This window comes from Strongylocentrotus purpuratus, unplaced genomic scaffold, assembly GCF_000002235.5.
Source record: "Strongylocentrotus purpuratus isolate Spur 01 unplaced genomic scaffold, Spur_5.0 spur5_scaffold_11, whole genome shotgun sequence".
NCBI lineage: Eukaryota > Metazoa > Echinodermata > Echinoidea > Camarodonta > Strongylocentrotidae > Strongylocentrotus > Strongylocentrotus purpuratus.
The window spans coordinates 21,229,071-21,245,863 of record NW_022145596.1 but is presented as its reverse complement, the minus strand read 5'-3'; the positions used below and the strand labels follow the sequence as shown (position 1 = coordinate 21,245,863).

Here is a 16,793-nt window from a genome sequence, read left to right as displayed (position 1 = left end):
CTGCTATTCCTGTTTTTAACCACATCTTATCAGTTTTTCATCTCGCAATTCCCTTTTTTCTGTCACGCCTAGATAGTTATGTGACAATGAAAATAATGTTTATTTCTTTAACGGCCCCTTCTGGGTCATGGAATAAATACAGTTGAATAGTACAAATATGATGATAATTATATTAAAAAAAACACTGAAAATCTTTAAAAACAAGAAACTCTTAGGCAGCGAACAACAAACAAATGAAGGCAAGCTTTACATGTATGTACGCTTTAATACTACAGATAATATGTACGGATGTATAATACAGCAGTTGTCATTAATTTAACATGTTTAGTGAGTAAGAATATCATGAATTATCATACTCATACCCCCCTTTTTTTAGGCGGGGGGGGGGGGGGAGGGGTGGTTCTGTTTATCTTCACATCATTTTTTTTTTCATTGCAGGGAACATCAATGAGATTCTTTAGAGGTTCACCTGGCCAGCCAAGCCAAACTCTAACCCTATTGGTGCCTCACGAACGTGTAGCACCACACGTTGAGAAATACGTTGGGAGGTCCGGTGAGTCTTTCATGGTCTAAACTACAATATCCAGCAGTGATTGTGATAGATTTTACAACGATGGTATGCGAGCCCCGCTGCTTGGAGATTGATGCCTCAGCCTGACATCATCATATTATCTTGTCAATCAATGGAAGGATAATGATGAGGCACCGAAAATGATTGTTTGGGTGTTCTCGCCAGGTAGTTCAAGAATAGAGATCGTAATACACGGAAATTGCTGCATCCACCCATTTTGTGGGCATACAGATACATGCATAACAAGGAACGTAATTTGCTCACCTTGCTTCGCTTCCCTAGTGATTCAAAAGAGAGTATTAGAAGAAGAAAAAAATCCCTCTAAAATTATGTATGGCAATGGAAGAGCCTTTCACAACTTTATAACCCAAACAACGGCATATTCAGAATGATTTTACCGGGCATGCCAGTTAGGGGGAGGGGGGGGGGGCGGCTGCGCATGTCACAAAATATCTGTCGACAAAAAAAAAAGGTTAGGAAACGGCAATCAACTAAGAATTTTAAAAATTAAAATTAAACAAATGAAAGAAAGCGAATGAACCAAAGCAAACATTTCATTAAAAAAGGGTATAACATCCACACTAATTGAAAGCATAATCACTCAAGCCGTGATCGTCTAGTGGTTAGGACATTGCGTTGTGGTCGCAATAACCCAGGTTCGAATCCTGGTCACGGCATTTGTTGTTTTTATTTTTTTTGTTTTATCATTTCTTTTCTGCCCCTACATCTGCACTTTGAAAGTCATCATCCATAATTTCCTACTCAAAGAGTCCTCCCTCAGAAAAAATACTGAAAACGTTGCAGGAAGCCAGTTCGACATAGCTGGAACCAATGTTTGCCAAGAAAATTCAACTTATAAAGTGTATAGACAAAATGTTTTCTGTGCAAAAGGGTTCGTCACCTGGATTTTTGGGATGAAACATTTTTGAAACGCGCTATGATTGCAACAAACAACGCAACACCAACACAATCCACAACGGAAATAGAGAGAGGGAGGGAGAGAGAGAGAGAGAGGGGGGGGGGGGGGGGGGGGGAAGGGAGATAGAGACAGGTATAACATACAAATAAATGATTGCACAGCCACTCAAGCCGTGATCGTCTAGTGGTTAGGACATTGCGTTGTGGCCGCAATAACCCAGGTTCGAATCCTGGTCACGGCATTTTTTTTAAATTTATTTATTTATTTATTTATTTATTTATTTATTTATTTATTTATTTATTTATTTATTTATTTATTTATTTATTTATTATTTTTTTTTTTTGGGGGGGGGGGGGGGGGGGTTCATAAGTCTATAGTTTTTGAGCAGTGATGTTCCTGAAGTTATGCATCCAACATTTGCATTTTAAAAGTCATAACGCATAATTTCCTACACACTGAGTCCTGCTTGGTGAAAACGTTGACAACTTTGCCAGAACCTGTCCTAAATAGCTGAAACTAATGTCTGCCAAAAAGACAGATGATTTCGTGCATAATATATGTACCAAAGTTTTCGTCACCTGCAGTGTTGTGATGAAATATTCTTACATTTGTACCTGATGTGCAATATAGTGGACTATTTTGTCATGTCTGTGATAAACCCAAGACAATAGCCGAGTTGTGAGAGTTAACACTATGAACATGATGGACAAAGAAAGAGGACAAAATATACAGTTTCTCAGGTACACAAAGGAACATCCCTTCACTGCTATTATGCACAAATGAGTAAAACAGGTAAATATGCATGTGACACCTGTTCTACATATTTTTACATAATAGCAGTGAAGGGATGTTCTTTTGTCTACCTGAGGAACTGTATATTTTGTCCGCTTTCTTTGTCCGTCATGTTCATAGTGTAAGAAGGGGGGAATGAGGAAAATAAATAGATTTCGTATTAGTATTTGGGTCACAAATAGAAAATCCAAATTTGTCACAAACAGATTTCACTTTTTTTTTAATTAAAGATAAAATGAGAGTGTCACAATGAAGATGAATATAAGAGAGAACGATGTATAGAGTGAGAAAGAGAGAGAGAGAGAGAGAGAGAGAGAGAGAGAGAGAGAGAGAGAGAGAGAGAGAGAGGAGGGGGGGGGGGGGGCGGGAGGGGGAAGGAGAGAGACACAGAGACAGGTATTACATACATACGTACAAAATGATAACATGACCACGCAAGTCATGACCGTCTAGTGGTTAGGACATTGCGTTGTGGCGGCAATAACCCAGGTTCGAATCCTGGTCACGGCATTTTTTGTTTTATTTTTTATTTTCCTTTAGAGAGAGAGAGATTGTATAACAAACACACAAATATCAACATAATCAGGCAAGCCGTGATCGTCTAGTGGTTAGGACATTGCGTTGTGGTCGCAATAACCCAGGTTCGAATCCTGGTCACGGCATTTTTTATTAATTTTTTATTTTCCTTTAGAGAGACAGAGAGAGATGGTATAACAAACACTCAAATATCAACATAATCATGCAAGCCGTGATCGTCTAGTGGTTAGGACATTGCGTTGTGGTCGCAATAACCCAGGTTCGAATCCTGGTCACGGCATTTTATATTATTTTTTTAATTTTCCTTTAGAGAGGGAGAGAGAGATGGTATAAGAAACACTCAAATATCAACATAATCATGCAAGCCGTGATCGTCTAGTGGTTAGGACATTGCGTTGTGGTCGCAATAACCCAGGTTCGAATCCTGGTCACGGCATTTTATATTATTTTTTTAATTTTCCTTTAGAGAGGGAGAGAGAGATGGTATAAGAAACACTCAAATATCAACATAATCATGCAAGCCGTGATCGTCTAGTGGTTAGGACATTGCGTTGTGGTCGCAATAACCCAGGTTCGAATCCTGGTCACGGCATTTTTTATTATTTTTTATATTTTCCTTTAGAGAGGGAGAGAGAGATGGTATAACAAACACTGAAATATCAACATAATCATGCAAGCCGTGATCGTCTTGTGGTTAGGACATTGCGTTGTGGTCGCAATAACCCAGGTTCGAATCCTGGTCACGGCATTTTTTGTGTGCATTATCATTTCAAATATTTTTACGATTCTTGCTTGTAAATTCATCAGTCACTCTGTTTTCGATCTGATTGTGCAATTATTTTAATGTCTGATCCTTCCTGCTTCAGCATTTTCATGATAGTCCGAAACTGTGCATTTATCACTAGACTGATTTCATTTGATTTTATTTAATTGAATTTGATGATTACAATTATGTTTCAATTATATCACTCTTAGCACCACTTTACACCATTTCATCACCATTTTCTTTCCCTTTTGCCCTTTCTTGTAAGAAAATTGTTTACTGGGGAAAGCATGGTCAACCTTCCCCTTCTGAACATTACCTTTAAAACCTTATCTCGTGATAGAATTCAGCTCATATCGTATGGTATATTAGTGGCATGTACTATCTTATCTGATAAATGTTGATAAGATATATACAGTCAAACCTGTCTATAGCGACCGCCCAAGGGAAACACAAAAAGTGGCCTTTGTAGACAGGTGGTCTTTGTAGACAAGTTCCTTTAGTACATGATTCAACGAGAAACCATTTTCAAGGGAAACAACAAATGTGGCCTTTGTAGACAGGTGGTCTGTGTAGACAGGTGGTCACTAAAGCAGGTTTGACTGTATAACCCCACTTATACCACTTGATATGACGAATGAAATTTCGCATGGATGTAAATCCCACAATAAATTGAGAACAATTCAAGTATAAATAAAATAAATTAAGATCTTGTGACAATTAATTGAAGCCGTTAATTTCAAAAGTCGATTGTAACTGTTTAATGTAAATATACGATGGATGAGAAGGGGAAAGGATACGACATATTTGGAGGAGATTACAATGATATCAATATTTCTTAGGCATTCGTATCTATCTCGAGGGATACTCAAACCGCACAAAAAAATACTTTTGTAACTCAAAGTTTGGAAATTTACATAAGGCAAACTTGAATACATACAATATTGAATGCACTACAATTAAAAAGAATGGAAATCAAGAAAACTATTTTGACGTAAGATAGATTTTGAAATAAGATGCAAGCGATTGCAACTATTCGAGTCGCAGCACCTGATTTTCCCCTTTAACATTACCTCCTACTTGACATGATAAGATCCGACTCATATCATACAGTATACAATATCATATTTATTTAATGACTGATGAATTTCGCATGGACGGAAGCCCCCTTGGGAGAAACCCCAAACCCCTGGGGTTAATCCTCCTACCAGACGGAGCACGTATGTAAGGTGATGCGGGACGGGTGGACAAGGGGTGAGAGCCGCTGGGGTACGGTAGGAAGACAGACGGGGTTGCTATGGTAACCCCTCCAGTGTATCATTATCCTTCAAAAGCGACATGGTCTATCGAAGATTACTACCAACAACAGAGATTTATATTAATATTGAAAGGGCTGAAGAGCAAATGCATGATGTACTGACATTTTGTGCAACCCATATGGCATGTTCAGGTTCGATCTAGACTTCGACTTCCAGCGTTTAAACCAACTTTACACAACAAATTTATTGAGTTTCTTCGATAAAATTTGCATATAGATTCTGTAAGCAGGGCATCCCTGTCGTGTATCTTTAATCAAAACGTCAGTAAGAAATAGCAGGATCTTATCGACAATAACTGATATACATTTAAGTGTAATTCGCTCTTTTCAGCTTCTCGGTCTAGGCCATCATCTCTACATTTTAAGTCAGACAATGGTGCGCTTAGAAACCCCTGTATTAAGCGCCTAATAAATGTTATGTATTATTATTATTATTATTACATTGTAATAATCCAAGTTAACGAACATTATTCATACATAAAGAACTTGTTAATAATTGATAAGTATCTTTAAATCGAAAATGTTTAAATATGTCACTGATTTCTCAATTTGCATGTCATCAGATTTATCATTTATTTCATATCATCCTGAATCTATCTGTACAGACTTTTTTTTTAATTAATTGGAAGGGGTAGACACGAGACAAAACTGAACGAGACATGACGTATATCGTCTTGAGCTAGATGTGGTCAAGGTTTATTCTACCGTCAATTTGACGTCACAAAATCTCGATACAAAATTATAAAAAACACTATTGCTCCTTTCCAATTGTCTGTAAAATTAATGCCTGCTTAATGGGTGAGGAGTTCAGGTGACTGGAGGGGGAGGGGGGGGGGGGGTTGAAGAAGGTCAACGTTGGATTAACGAGGAGGGCGGAGCGAGACATGCTTTCCCGAAACCTTTTAGATTTCATGATCTTCGCGGTTGTTCATGTCCCCTCTATGCCCTCCTTCCCATAGGCTGTCAAGGCTGATAGCTCATACGTGCCGATTTTATCAAACCATTCCTTGAAAACTCTGTCATCTTTTACGCGTATGTGTCCTATTTTCCTGTTGCTATCGTGTTTGATTCTCGTAGATAAAGAACTGCCAGCAGCTGCATTTTAATAAGACAACACATAAATTCAGTAGCTTTAAAGGTAGTCTCAAGTTCGGGAAAAAGAGAAAAACATATATTAAAATTGACAACAAATGTTGAAAACGTTAGTCACATGACACCTCTCCCCGTAACTTCAAAAAAAAATTTTTTTTTGCAAAAGCATATTCATTTTTGCGCTTTTCAATATTTTGAGCTTTTCATCTTTTAAAACTGCATCTCAAAGTAGAATTTTTCGTTTTTAAGAGTAGTATTTCGTTAATAGTTTGGAAATACATTATGTATACAAGTTCAATTACTTGTATAGACATGTAACTGACAAAATAACCGTGAGACATTAATGCATATCCATCACGAAAACATTCTACTTTCAATTTCCCTTTTTATCCCACACCATGTGTGTGATTTATCCATTCGTTGTAAGAGCGAGCTAAATATATATTTAGTATTGGGTGTGGGAATACACCAATAAGCCTCTGATTTTGTCTCAAAGTTAAAACTGAATACATGCCATAATCATTTCTGCCTTATGATGAGAATATTATGGAGTAGACTTTAATTCACACGTGTATAGATGACAAGCAGGGGAGAAGGATAATACTAGTTTTGTTATGGGTTTACTTTTCATTTTAAAATATTTTTTTTTGCGTACATAGTTCCATTTTTAATGTGATAATAAATACAATTACCTCTCCCCGAATGCATTGCACATCTGATTCAGTTATAAGCCATTTTTGTAATTTAATCAGATTTAATGCACGCAAGTAGCTACAAGTAGTGCAGTGGGCCTTTAAGAATAATTGTATTTCAACAGTCAGAATGCCAATTGAATAGATCAATTGATCCTAGGTAGGATAAACATTTTGGTTTGTCCCACCTATTAAACAACACTAGCATATATGCAATTCACATGAATGAAACAAGTTGTAACGAGGCACTTAACAAAGATTTGTGCATTAAATTTGATTTCATTAAGAAAATGGCCTTTTTTGCTCAATCGACCGTCACTTAACACCTGTGTATCCCGACGAGACACTGCATGGTCCCAAAATACGCCACTGCACACCTCCAGTATGAAGTCATTGCCCTTTCTGAGCAAGTTTGTTTCCAAGGGGCTTATAACTACACCCCTGATCTAGGTAAAAGGTGCCTTATCTACACCCCTTCACTATTTTGAGTCAGACGCTTACATCCCGTGTCTGCCTGTATTGCACCAAAGGGAATGCTTTGTTTGATTAAGGTCTGCGCGGTGTCTGCAATCTTTCTTATCATCAATACGCTGGCGTAGCTACAGGGGAAACAAGAGTGCCCTCCAGAAGAGTGGGGGGGGGGGGGGACATTTTAAAAAGTAAGAAACAGCAAGATGAAAGAGAAGGGAAAGGGGGAGGGGAAAGACGAAGGGATAAAATAAAACGCATGGACCACGTCACGCACCCTCTCCCTAATCAGAAGCCTTGTAAATTCAAATTTCCAAGCAAAGCCCCCCCCCTCCCCCATCCACGACTGGACTCACGATACGCCACTGTGTATGTTAGCCTGACAATGACGTCATCATTGCTACATGTAGTTGCGATCACTAACGCCCGCTGCACACGATGCGTCAGTTTGCTGACGTAGGGCTCCGTCAGAGACTAGTACGGACTTTGACGCACGATGTGAAGTGACATTGTACACCAACAAGTGAACGCAAAATTAACAGTGCACATGGTGTATAATGCTGCTTTGAATTACTGACATATGGCCTAATTTCCTTTCTTTTTTTTAATAAATATAGCGCAGGTATAATGACGTAATCTAAGTGACGTCTCGTGTGCAATAGCGCTTTAACAAATGTTGAATTGGTATGTCGGACAATATTTGTCAACAAGCTATGCGAAGGGTACTCAGTGTTTGAACGGAAAACAGAAATCGTCAATTTTTCGGTCACAAAAAAAAGCCCAATTTTGTCACAAACAGATGTCACATTTTCTAAAAGACAAAATGAGAGAGTAACAATAAAGATGAACAGAATACCGGGAACGAGAGAGAGAGAGAGAGAGATAAAGAGAGAGAGAGAGAGAGAGAGAGAGAGAGAGAGAGAGAGAGAGAGAGAGGAGGGGGGGGGGGTATAAAACACACACAAAACGATTACGTAATCTGGTAAGCCATGATCGTCTAGTGGTTAGGACATTGCGTTGTGGTCGCAATAACCCAGGTTCGAATCCTGGTCACGGCATATTTTTTTTCGGGGGGGGGGGAGAAGTTTCCTTAAATGTATACTTGTTGACCGATGAAGTTATTATTTCTTTTTAAGTCACTTATTTTATTCACCCCATAGGGAGGGGAGAGTGAGAGAGAGAGAGAGAGAGAGAGAGAGAGAGAGAGAGACATATTATATACAGATACAGAAAGGTATAACACACACATAAAACGATCACATAATCAGGTAAGCCGTGATCGTCTAGTGGTTAGGACATTGCGTTGTGGTCGCAATAACCCAGGTTCGAATCCTGGTCACGGCATTTTTGTGTGCATCATCATTTCAAATATTTGTACGATATTTCAGGACGGCGAGTTGACACCCTAACAGCCCCCTATTTTAAAGACCCTGTCCGCGTTGCTATTAATAATTAAAGCCCGTTTAAGGATGATTTGTTTATTTTGTGGCCGAACCAATTTGTGACAAGCTTCTATTACAGTAATATCTCATCATAACTTCTACATAAAAAGTAATTAACAAAAAGCTCGAGGCACTAATCCACGAAAAAATATAGTGGCTTATAATTAGTTATGATACAGTGGGTCCTAGCTATAAAGTCTTGGACTTAGGTTATTTTCTTTGCAGATCTCATAGGATGACGCCCGCTTTATTCGCTATATTATTCGCCTACTAATTTAATCTCTTTAGGTGCTAGCATGTAAGCAGTGGCGAAAAATGAAGAAAATTAAAAAGGAAGAAGATGAAGGGTTGGGTTAGCGAAGAGAACGAATACAGAACGAAAACGTGAAAATGAGACGTGAGAAGAAGACGATGTGACCCCTCTCACCCCTCCCCCTAATCGATGGTATTGAAAAACCAAATTTAATCCACCTAGTAGGACCAGCTATGACAGTGCCCTTTCAAAGTTTGGACGCACCCTACGCCCCATGTGTGTGTTTGTATGGGGCGGGGGAGAAGGGGGGGGGGGGGTGGGTCATACAATTCGTCAAACGCATTCAAAGCTTACCTGCAATCGTTTATCTTGGATTTTGTTTTCACTTCTACATTTTAATTTTCCCTGACAGTGATGAAATGAAATCGAGACCGATCAGCTTCATTCAAAGGAAATTACGTGTGTCTGCTAGGTTTCAAAGCAGGTTTGACCCCTTTTCGGCCGGGCCACAAACACCGTGTCCGCTGTGTTGGGGGTGATAAGCGGTTCATGTCCGTTCCAAACGTTTATGGGTTTCTGATTTTAATTAGTACCCCGTGCACCTTGCGTGCAATTAAACTGATGCTGAAAACAAAGAGAGACTGGCTTTAAAAAAAGAGCAAGGGTGTTAATTAAGGTATCAAATACGATTTCGATATACACAACACGATGGACGAGCTTTATATAGCAATAGTAGTAATGTTGAACTGAGGTCAATGATTATTCATAAGCCAGGAAGGTCAACAAACTATGCGGATCTTTTTTGCTTAAATTTCACAGGCGGCAATGTGACTTTAATGTCAACAAAGAGTTCTGTTTTATTATTCATCTTGTATTTAAGACTCTTTTTAGAGAGGGGGTAGATAGACAAGCAGATACAGTGTATATATACATAAAGAGAGAAAAGGAGAGAGAGAGAGAGAGAGAGAGGTGGTATAATATACACATAAGTAACTGTTGTTGCACAACCATGCAAGCCGTGATCGTCTAGTGGTTAGGACATTGCGTTGTGGCCGCAATAACCCAGGTTCGAATCCTGGTCACGGCATTTTTATTTTATTTTTTCATTTCTCTTTAGAGACAGAGAAAGCGAGAGAGAGGGAAGCGAGATATATATAATAATATTCTGTTTTTTATATAGCGCTCAATACATCGATCCAATGATGTGCCTAAGCGCTTACAGATATATTATTATTAGATTATATTATATTATTATTATGGAAAAACATACAAACAAATAGTAGCACAATTATGCAAGCCGTGATTGTCTAGTGGTTAGGTAATTGCGTTGGGGCCGCAATACGGCGTTTTTTAAATATTTTTTTATTTTCATTTTGAGACAGAGAAAGGGAGAGAGAGAGAGAGGGTGGAAGTGAGAGAGAGAGAGAGAGAGAGAGAGAGAGAGAGAGAGAGAGAGAGAGAGAGAGAGAGAGAGAGAGAGACTGTATAAAGTACACACAAATGGTTCCACAGTCATGCAAGCCGTGATCGTCTAGTGGTTAGGACATTGCGTTGTGGCCGCAATAACCCAGGTTCGAATCCTGGTCACGGCATTTTTATTTATTTTTTTAAATTTTCCTTTAGAAACAGAGAAAGAGAGAAAAAGAGAGAGAGAGAGAGAGAGAGAGAGAGAGATGGTATAACATACTCACAAATGAATGCACAGTCATGCAAGCCGTGATCGTCTAGTGGTTAGGACATTGCGTTGTGGCCGCAATAACCCAGGTTCGAATCCTGGTCACGGCATTTTATTTTATTTTTTTTCATTTTTTTCATTTTCCTTTAGAGAGAGAGAGAGAGAGAGAGAGAGAGAGAGAGAGAGAGAGAGAGAGAAAGAGAGAGAATGAGAGAGAGAGAGAGAGGGAAGCGATATATATATATATATATATATATATATATATATATATATACACTGTGTATGGTAAAACATATGGTAACACATACAAGCAAATAGTTGCACAATAATTATTCAAGACGTGATCGTCTTGTAATAGGTAATTGCGTTGTGGCCGCAATACGGCTTTTAAAAAATAATTGTTTAGTTTCCTTTTGAGACAGAGAAAGAGAGAGAGAGAGGGAAAGGGGTGGCATAACATATACACAAATGAATGCACAGTCATGCAAGCCGTGATCGTCTAGTGGTTAGGACATTGCGTTGTGGCCGCAATAACCCAGGTTCGAATCCTGGTCACGGCATTTTTTTCCTTAATTTTCCTTTAGAGAGAGAGAGAGAGAGAGAGATAGGAGAGAGAAGCAAAAAGAGAAAGTTAGAGAGAGAGAGGGAGAGAAAGAGAGAAAGAGATAGAGGGAGAGGGAGAGGGAGGAAATAAATATAACGCGTAGTGACCACTCCTTACCGCTACGAGACGACTCAACTCACCGGGGCATTCAACTTTAACTACAGGTGACGGTAGTATTCACCTAGAAATCTCCAATTTATCATAAAAATACGAAATAAATCTTTTTCAATTCTTAGGGGCATTCTTGACCTCCTTGGACCATGCACCCTAAAAAACTGACCCCTATTCTCAGCGACTAAAGAGAAGATTGAGTTATCGCATTTAGAATCTCTGTATTTTCATGTTGGTTTGATGGTTTGTTTGACCTGACTGCTAAGAAAGAATTGTTATGCTTGTAAGTAAGCAACCTGGGGACCGACAGCTTTAAGTCCTCTCCGAGGGACCTGGTAATGAGGATTAATACCTTTCCAAAGGGCACTAGCGCATCGACTTGGTTTTGAACCCGGGACCTTTCGGTTACGAGACCACTGCTTTATCACTGAGCCATCGCGTCGTCATGTGAAAGAATATCACCTTCCTTAGACACCAAGTTTTAATGCCACGCATGAGCGTAGTCCCATATACGCCCGTTTTCAACCCTTTTTTTGTTTAGTCACGGCACCCTTTTAGGAAATAAAACGTTTCGCGTCACCCCCATCCCAAATACACCATAGAAGTTTAATTTTGCACCGTTCTGGCACTCCTGACGTCCAAGATACACACATACAGGCACATATCTTTCTAATTTGTTTCTATATTTTCTATAACATGAGCGGCAGGACTTTCTAGAATTCAACTAACGGATAATTTCAATAGCTAATTGTAATGGTCTATATAAAAATCACATTCGAATTATACACAATACGTCATTATCATGTGCACACGCTTCGTGAAGGTGATACACTAGGAACTATGCTATCGACATTACCACAGGTTGTTTTTCGAAAGTCTTTGTGATCGTGGTCCATACATTCAGTTTTGAAATTCAAAAATGCCATCTCTTCACCGTAACCCAACGTCCTCTTTAAAGATACTAAGTCCCTTTTGCAGCCAACATCAAATTTTGTAGAACTTTGCAGGAATTATGAATATGTCATGTATGTTCTATCTGTGAAATTTAAACGTTAGCACTGTCCAAATATTCAAACTATGCAAGGAAACCCGTTTACTTGCTAGACTTCACTGTCAGACACTATTGAGTGACTGACTGGCTTTTTTCTTCTTTGGTAATACAATACATAAAATGAGCTGTAAAGGGTACATGAGCATTCGTGTACATCAATAACCCACTTCTTGTAATGGCCAAAATTAAACTGATTGAATCTTTGCGCAGCATAAAACGTACAACCATGCGGTATAATGGTCTGAAAATCAAGACTATTACTTATTCGCTCTATAGCTCCTAAGTCGATTTGACTACTAATAGTCGTTATTTTCTCTCTTAAAGACATTTTCAAGCCCCCTTTTTAAGGGGAGTTCTAAATTAGTATTATCTTTAAAATACCATTGGGATTTAATCTTTTCATTTTGTTGGCCTGCAAATGGGACATAGTACCTTTAAAGCTCAGAAGAACCTGCGAGGTGGCTGAACTTTCCCTTGAACCTGTAGTCGGTCAGTGTGCACTCATCGCCTTGCTACTGCAAAGGTAATACATCATTAAATCAATGTGTGTGCAATAAAATAAAATAAACTTTCAAATGCTAAGGTGGTCGTGAACTTTTAACCTCTGACATGGATACCAAAAGTGCAGCCGGCGTTGACCTCGAAATCATCGTGAGCGGACGTGCATAACTCGGTTCTTTGTTTTAAGATTAATGGACCGTTCAAAATCATAGAATCGGTGATAATGGTAATAATTTTAGTTATTTGTCATTAATGATTAATGAAGTCATCTCATCGCAATTTATATAAATTAAAATTATGTTACACTAATTGAAGAGTCCTTTCCTGAAAGATGGAGTGTTCTATGTTAAAGGTACTATGTCCCATTTGCAGGCCAAACAAAATGAAAAGGTTAAATTCCAACGGCATCTGAAAGATAATACGAAATTTAGAACTTCCCTAAGAAAAAAAAAAGGGGGGGGGGGCTTTAAAATGTCTTTAAGTAGGAAAAGAACGACTATTAGTTGTCGAATCGACTTCAGAGCTATAGAACCAGTCAGTAATAGTCTGATTTTCAGACCATTGTACCGGATGACTGTACGTTTTATGCTGCACAAAGATTCAATCAGTTTAATTTTGGCCATTACAAGAAGTGGGTTATTGGTGTAGACAAATGCTCATGTACCCTTTACATCTCATTTTATGTATGTTATTACCAAAGAAGAAAAAGCCAGTCAGTCACTCAATAGTGTCTGACAGTGAAGTCTAGCAAGTAAGCGGGTTTCCTTGCATAATTTGAATATAAGGACACTGCTAACGTTTATATTTCACAGATAGGACATACATGACATATTCATAATTTCTGCAAAGTTCTACAGAATTTGATGTTGGCTGCAAAAGAGACATATTATCTTTAATAGAGGGACGAGGAGACACGGTCAAACAAAGATTATAAGTGTTGTGTATTTTATTTCAGACACTTCAAAACTTTGATTGAAACCCGTTCATCTGAAACATGTGATTAATTTTGTCCCATCATCATTACCAAATGTTACGACTGATTTTCCAAGAACTGCTATTACTTTTGAAATTAAACGATATTTTATAACTGCAGGTGTGAGGTAAGTTTAAAAGCTATTATGTCATTAGTATTTAATGGTGCAGTAAATGGCATCGTATCTACACTACAATCAGTTATTGTTATTTGAATTTAGGTAAGTCTTGTTATAAGTCTTGTAATATATATATATATTTGGTAGATGCATTCATTTAATTTCAGTTCAGTTTATATAAAAGTTAATTTGGAGTTTACGACTGGTGTAAGAGGTCTGTCTGTTACTATATCTTTCTCTCTCTCTCTCTTTCTATTTATCCCTAGGGATGGGGAGGGAGGGGGAAGGTAATTAATTCAGCACCCCGATACCCCTTCTCCACTCCTTACCTGAAAGATACTGTAAGAGAGACGATGAGACATGGTCAAACAAAGAGTATTATTAAACTTCACTTGTTTTGTAATTGTGAAGTTTTGACCCCAATTTGGCAAGTATGATTGCATGTAATTCACCGGAAACACAAACCTGATTTGATTTTGAACAAGTTTGAGAAGATGTTTGGAACCTCATCTAACAAATTCCTATCATTTTTGTTTTTATCCATCAAATATTTTATATACGTATACAACTTCAAATACATCAAACCGAGTTTTGAGGCTTTAAAGCCCCACTGCACTACTTGTAGCTACTTGCGCCCTCTATTTAGCAAACAAAGCCTTGGCGGTGACCGTTGGTTCCCTATTGTCCCCTTTTTCTTACGTTAATTGAGAGCTGATATGATTGCTGTCAGTGATCGTGCAGAGGTATAATCTCTCCTGGCCAAACTAGTGCAGACGGGATTTTAAGGTATACTTGGAATTACCAGGGAAAGAAAGTAAATATAATGTGACCAAAAAAGAGAGGGAAAATCCATCTTCACTTCGAGAGGTGGACATTTTTTATTATGATTAATAACTAGGTTTTCTAATTTTAATATGGAAACACTGTATCTATATAATTTCCATTTCAAACTTCAAATTCAAACTTTTTTATATATATTTCTGTGGTACTTTTAATTATATGTTATGAGTTTTGGTTATGCTCATCTGTTATTTTATTTTGATTTCTGCATGTTGAAATATTGATAATCAATAAATCAATAAATAACTATAATAAAAAAAAAAGATTATTAGCTTTAGATTTCATTTTATTTCAAACATTTCGAAACTTTGATTGAAACCTATTCAGCTTAAACATGAGTAAGTAAGGTGACCATGTTGACAAAAATGGATAATAATCTTATACTGTTAAAACAAACTTGGGGGGATTAAAAGATGCTGCCACTTGTCCCATTTCTCGCTCACATTTTACACCAAGAAAGCATTAAAGAATAAATCTTCGAAATCCATGACATTTCAAGGATATATTTAACCTCTTCCAGACTCAACATACATGTATCTCAATTTCATTGTCAGCATTTTACCGCGCTGCAACCTATCGGAAGTGGATGAATGTCTTCACTTTCCAAGATTATCAGAATGTTACCTTCAATAATGCTATTTTCGAGACGAAAGTCTTCCGTTTTCTGTAAGCCGAAAGCTGAGAAAAAGTATCGATGTGATAAACTGCGACAGCTGGTAGAATATTTGAGAGTGACCACAACCGATGCATGAAATAAAAACACTCAAAAGAGCATGAAACTGGTCAAAGCCAAGTCTAAACAATCATTCTTCATTTTGGAACAGGTGGATGTGACGTTTCAATGCCAAAACTTTCTTTATTTTCATATTGCACTGCTCGTTTCCTTAATTTATCGTAGTTTTGTTTTCTCGAGATTTCCATTGAACTTTGAATTTTCGGACGTAATAAAGGCAAGGGCATATCAACGGGAGTAAGGCATGCTATATTATACAAATAATACCCTTATTTTGCTACCATATTTCATGTATTGCAGTGTTATGACATTTGTGTTCTATGTTGTAATGGAACCGAATGAAAAGAGCATAAAACTGGCCAAAGCCAAGTCTAAACAGGTGGATGTAACGTTTCAATGCCAAATTTTTCTTTATTTTCATATTGCATTGCTCTTTTCCTCAATTGATCGTAGTTTTGTTTTCACGAGATTTCCATTTAACTTGATATGTTCGGACGCACATAAAGGCAAGGACAGTTCAACACAGGTGGAATTGAAGATGGATACAAATATAAAAACACGTGCCTGGATTGGAAACTGAAATTTATTATTTTGGTTAAACGATATTGCGTGCTTTATGATTCCATACCCTTGTTATGCTAACATGTTTCATGTATTGCAGTGTTATGCCATTTTTTTTCTATGTTGTAATGGAAACGAAAGCCCGAGGGCAACAGTTATTTGATTTAACTTCAATCTGTCATATACTGTGCATGTTATGTTTATCTTATGATTATATGGCGACTTTAAAACTAATAATGCTACTGCTATTACTACTACTATTACCAATTATATTCCACATACACTGTACTAAGAATCTTGCTCTACGATTGGTCAAAAGTAAATCACGTGATGAAATATAGTTCGCCCATCATAGATGGCATTATGATACTACTACTACTACTACTACTACTACTACTACTACTACTACTACTACTACTACTACTGCTACTGCTACTACTACTACCACTACTACTACTCCTACTACTACTACTACTTCAACTACTACTACTTCAACTACTACTACTACTACTACTACTACTACTACTACTACTACTAAAACTACTACTAATATTACTACTATTACTACTACTACTATTAATAATAATATACAATATATCATAATAATGATGATAAATGATAGTAATACTATTAATAACGATATTAATAATAATGATAATAGTAGGACTATCTACACAGTGTAACGAACTTTTCTTCTCCCATCAATGATGGGTTAACTATCTTTCATCACGTGATTTATCTTTGACCAATCGTCGAGCAAGATTCTTAGTACGTGGAAT

General features: G+C 37.6%; 13 non-coding genes across 13 annotated transcripts; all 13 read left to right on the top strand.

Moving 5' to 3' along the window:
- Positions 1–1,176: 1,176 nt before the first annotated feature.
- Positions 1,177–1,248, top strand: TRNAH-GUG. The gene has a single exon. It is a non-coding gene; the product is annotated as a tRNA-His (tRNA).
- Positions 1,249–1,659: 411 nt separating this feature from the next.
- TRNAH-GUG lies at positions 1,660–1,731 on the top strand. The gene has a single exon. It is a non-coding gene; the product is annotated as a tRNA-His (tRNA).
- Positions 1,732–2,872: 1,141 nt separating this feature from the next.
- TRNAH-GUG lies at positions 2,873–2,944 on the top strand. Its single transcript has one exon. It is a non-coding gene; the product is annotated as a tRNA-His (tRNA).
- Positions 2,945–3,027: 83 nt separating this feature from the next.
- TRNAH-GUG lies at positions 3,028–3,099 on the top strand. Its single transcript has one exon. It is a non-coding gene; the product is annotated as a tRNA-His (tRNA).
- An 84-nt stretch (positions 3,100–3,183) lies between these two features.
- Positions 3,184–3,255, top strand: TRNAH-GUG. The gene has a single exon. It is a non-coding gene; the product is annotated as a tRNA-His (tRNA).
- Positions 3,256–3,339: 84 nt separating this feature from the next.
- TRNAH-GUG lies at positions 3,340–3,411 on the top strand. The gene has a single exon. It is a non-coding gene; the product is annotated as a tRNA-His (tRNA).
- An 84-nt stretch (positions 3,412–3,495) lies between these two features.
- TRNAH-GUG lies at positions 3,496–3,567 on the top strand. Its single transcript has one exon. It is a non-coding gene; the product is annotated as a tRNA-His (tRNA).
- A 4,571-nt stretch (positions 3,568–8,138) lies between these two features.
- TRNAH-GUG lies at positions 8,139–8,210 on the top strand. The gene has a single exon. It is a non-coding gene; the product is annotated as a tRNA-His (tRNA).
- A 214-nt stretch (positions 8,211–8,424) lies between these two features.
- Positions 8,425–8,496, top strand: TRNAH-GUG. The gene has a single exon. It is a non-coding gene; the product is annotated as a tRNA-His (tRNA).
- Positions 8,497–9,862: 1,366 nt separating this feature from the next.
- Positions 9,863–9,934, top strand: TRNAH-GUG. The gene has a single exon. It is a non-coding gene; the product is annotated as a tRNA-His (tRNA).
- Positions 9,935–10,367: 433 nt separating this feature from the next.
- On the top strand, positions 10,368–10,439 carry TRNAH-GUG. Its single transcript has one exon. It is a non-coding gene; the product is annotated as a tRNA-His (tRNA).
- Positions 10,440–10,560: 121 nt separating this feature from the next.
- Positions 10,561–10,632, top strand: TRNAH-GUG. The gene has a single exon. It is a non-coding gene; the product is annotated as a tRNA-His (tRNA).
- Positions 10,633–11,010: 378 nt separating this feature from the next.
- TRNAH-GUG lies at positions 11,011–11,082 on the top strand. The gene has a single exon. It is a non-coding gene; the product is annotated as a tRNA-His (tRNA).
- Positions 11,083–16,793: the final 5,711 nt, after the last annotated feature.